The sequence below is a fragment of the Sesamum indicum genome, linkage group LG6 (assembly GCF_000512975.1).
Source record: "Sesamum indicum cultivar Zhongzhi No. 13 linkage group LG6, S_indicum_v1.0, whole genome shotgun sequence".
NCBI lineage: Eukaryota > Viridiplantae > Streptophyta > Magnoliopsida > Lamiales > Pedaliaceae > Sesamum > Sesamum indicum.
Genome location: NC_026150.1, coordinates 12,310,414 through 12,315,006, shown reverse-complemented (window position 1 = coordinate 12,315,006; position 4,593 = coordinate 12,310,414).

The following is a 4,593-nucleotide window of genomic DNA, read 5'->3' as shown; positions in this document are numbered from 1 at the left end:
AAAGTACTTATAAGTAGGGATGTCACCTTTAACGAGAATGAGTTTCCTTGCCTTGATAAAACTCAACTTAGAGAAAAAGAACCCACTCTCAATAAGGTGGAGAATCACTTAGGGGATAACCAAGAGGGGGAAGGGAATAATGAAAACATAGCTGAACAAACTACCGAAAATGAAAATGAGGGAGTAACCACTGAAAATGAGATCGCAGCTATAGAAAACCCCCTAAATGACTACCAACTCACTAGAGATCGAGTTAGAAGAGAAACTAGGATACCTACCAAACTAAGAGATTTCGACACTGCTTTGAACATAGAACTGTCTGAACCTACAAATGTTGAGGAAGCTATGAAATCAGAAAAATGGCTTAGTGCCATGAAAGAAGAGATGAGCTCATTAAAACAGAACAATACATGGACACTAGTTCCTAGGCCCAATAACTCCTCCGTAGTTGATTGCAAATGGCTTTTTAAGATCAAACAAGAAAACCCCATTAAGTATAAAGCTAGATTGGTAGCAAAAGGGTTTACTCAAAAAGAAGGATTAGATTATAATGAGATGTTTTCTCCCGTTGTGAAGTACACCACTGTTCGTATTATTCTTGCTCTCACTGCACACTACAATTGGAATCTGAAACAAATGGATGTTAAAACTGCATTCTTACACGGTGATTTAGATGAGCATATTTACATGAATCAACCTGTTGGATTTATTGATAAAATCAAATCTGATTATGTGTGCCTTCTCAATAAATCTCTGTATGGCTTGAAGCAATCCCCTAGACAATGGAACAAGAAATTTGATTCCTTCATGCTCTCACTAGATTTTAAAAGGAGCCGTTATGATCATTGTTTATACTTCAAACATGTTGATAGTACTCCTATTTTTCTTGTTCTATATGTGGATGACATGCTCATTGCTAGTCCTAGCCTGCATCTCATTAATAATCTGCAAACTGACTTACACAAAACCTTTGAAATGAAAGACTTAGGTGATGCAAAACGGATCCTTGGCATGAACATTGTTAGACATTAGTCCTTTATCCTGCTAAACCAAAAGTCATATATCCTATCCATTTTAAAAAGGTTTTCAATGGAAAAATCCAAGCCTACTTCTGTGCCTCTTGCTGCCCACTTTCAACTTAGTAAAAATCAGAGCCCTCATAGTGATATTGAAAAAGCTAAAATGGAAAAAGTTCCTTATTCTAATGTGATAGGATCCATCATGTTTCTCATGGTTTGTACGAGACCTGACATTGCATACGCTATTAGCTGCTTAAGTAGATACATGTCAAATCCTGGCCCTCCCCATTGGGAGGCCCTAAAATGGCTTTTGAAATATCTGCATGGCTCTGAAAACATAGGCATACGTTTTTCAAAAAGGAGTGAAAACACTCAACTTGTTGGTTTTGTTGACTCCAATTATGCAAATGATAGGGATAGCAGAAAATCTACCACGTCTTATATCTTTACATTCTGTGGTTCGTGCATAAGTTGGAAATCCCAACTGCAACATATAGTTGCACTATCCACTACCGAGGCAGAATACATTGCTACAACGGAAGCATTCAAAGAGGCCATTTGGTTAGATGGTCTCATAAAAGAAATTAGCTTCTCCAACAACAAACTCACGGTATACTCTGATAGCCAATCCTCAATACAGTTGTGTAAGAATCCCGTGTTTCATGATCGGACAAAGCACATAGATGTGAGGTATCACTTTATTCGAGATATCGTCAGTAAAGAGGTAATAAAATTGGAGAAAATTAAATCCGAGGACAATCCTGCAGATATGGGTACCAAAAGTCTTCCTCTTGAAAAATTCCATACATGTCTGAAAATTCTGCGTTTATTCCCTGACTAACATGTGCTTCCAAGTTGTCTCTAACTGCAGGTACATCCACGGAGAACTTCTTTTGGCAATGATGAAACAAACAGATTCAGCAGTATAACTCCACGACCACTTCCCTTTATTGGGTCTTGGTCCAAGGTGGAGATTGTTAGTATATCAATGGCCCATGACCCAAATACGTATTGGTAGGCCCATACTCACGACCCACTTGCACCTCGGCCCACTCGGATGGCCCTCGCCCGACCCGGCCCATGGCTCCCCAACCCGACCCAGGTACCTACACATATAACCCTCATATCTCTAAACCTAAATCAGTTTTTTCCCCCTTCTTCTTCTTGCGCCGCTGTCATACCTCTCTCTCTTCGATTATGGAAAGGTCTTCCTTCCTTGTCCACCACCGATAATGGTGGTGGCTTTCCTTAGCCAACTCAATGGCTTAAGGAAAGCCACCCCTTGAACCCGCTGTCTCAACGGCTCTCGGATTCCCCCTTTATATTTTCGTGATAACCCATTTGCAACCGAACGAGAGAGAGAAGAGAGAAAAACCGTGCTACTGCTGAAACACCCTCTAAGTGTTTGATAAAAGTTCTGAGTGAACTTTGTGTTCGGAGTGCTGGTTTCTGTGGTGTTCGGAGTGCTGGTTTCTGTGGTGTTCGGACTTTGTGATTCGAACACTCTCTGTGAGGTGTAACCGTGGGCCGAAGGTGTATGTGGGTGCGGTGCCTGGTGACCGTGACCCTTTTCTGACTGAATCTGGCTTGTTCCTGAGCCACCTTCAAATATTACGGTTTCATTTCTGTTTCGCATTATTTCCGCATTTTCTTTTGATTTCTGTAATCTAAGCCTGTAATAATTTTTACGGAGTTTTGTACTCCAAACAAGTGTAATAGTTGATTAGGGCTTCTTGGTGATTGAGTATGCCACTCGGGTTCTGTACCCTACAGGTCAGAGGTATAAATATAATTATTTCCAAAATTTATGCTGAATGAAATAAAAAGAATATAATTTGAAATAAAGACATTTAAAAATAAAAGGGTTCACTTACATTTAAAGTGTGACTAATCACAAAGATTCATATTAAATAAAAAATTACAATAATCCCATCGAACGTTTCTAATTTCCAATCTCACAGCAACATGACTATGTTTAAGGCAAAATCTCAAAAAATGTGGATGTAGTGTATTGAAATAAAAAATACAATAACATTATATCAAAAATTGAAGTATTTATATCGAAAACCGCCTGTACTGGCGATATCTATCCCCAGACGATGAGAACACATGTCTTCGATCCAATATTTCCCACTAACTTATGCACTTGGTGAACCCTAATGGGCCTATTGAGTCCTTGGGCCTCTAGTGTCAATAGGGTATTTTTGGGCCTTCTTCTGATGTCTTGGGCTTTCTTCTAATATTTTGGGCCTTACTTATTTTCAACCATATCAGTGATCGTGGCATGTTATATCTCAATATATATAATAAATAATTTTTATAATTTTAAAATATACGATAAATAAAAATAAAATACGTAGCCAAACACATCAAAATAATTGGTATAATCATATTAAAATAACTCCGTAGGAAAAAAAAAAAAAAAAACAGTTCGTATTTTTTTAAAAAAATTAAGTCTTTAAAAAAAATTAATTGAATTCTAGCTCGAGCCTACTTTTTCCGACTCATCAAACTCGAACTCAAATTTTTGACCAACCTAGGCTCGTTTGCAGCCCTATGTAAGGTTGCCATAACCATCAATGCACAAATTCCGAAGCATTGTACAGAAAGTTATCCCCAGCCCTGAATTCATTGCCAGTTTATTGTTTGATTTTTGCGGCAGCAGTAGCGCAGGTTTTGGTGCAACACTTCCCAAAGAAAACCTTTTGGTGAGTATGGGAACTCTAAATTTTGAAGTGCATCTCGCAACTTCTATGTATTGTTATTTTATTATGTGTGGATCCCCTCAAATTACAAATATTTATTTCTCACCCCTCCCAACAATTTCTGGAGAGATCCATTATTTCGTTATTTGTCACCCAATTCTGTAGGGAATAAATATTATTTTTGATCCCTCAATTATGTTATTATTTGGATTTGATCCTTTATTTTTTTCCTCATCAATCTTAATCTGGTCACCATCATTAAAAATTCATTAAAACTATCTGATTTATCAAAATAGTTATAATAATAGTAAGAATAATAATAACAATAAAAATATTACATGATAAACAATAATAATAACAACAGTAAAATAAAAAATATGATAAACAATATTTTAAAATTATGTTAAAAGATCGATAAATCGACCACCTTGATAACTATCTCAAGTTCCTTTGATATTTTTATATATCTTGATAATAGAGAATTAAAATATGACCAACAAAAATAACATAAACTTCAAACAATGTCATAAACACAAAATCGTGAATTTCAGACATAAATAAACCTTGTAGTCATGCTGTGAAATACATCAAAATCGTGTCATGTGATACATCATAACAATCTGGTCCGAATATGAGTTAAAAACAAACAATCCAAACAATATTCCGTCACAATAAGACGATTTTTTTCTTCTTGTCTTTTTTTGTTTTATTTATTTTCTTTGGAGGTGGGGGGACTTATTGCTTCTTGGTTTTTTTTTTTTTCTTTGGGGGAAGGGGGCATGTTAGATTAGGGTTCATGAAAGGGACATTTTTCTTTTCTTTTTGTTGGGGTGGGGTGGGGGGGGGGGGGGGGGTGGGTTTGGAGGGTG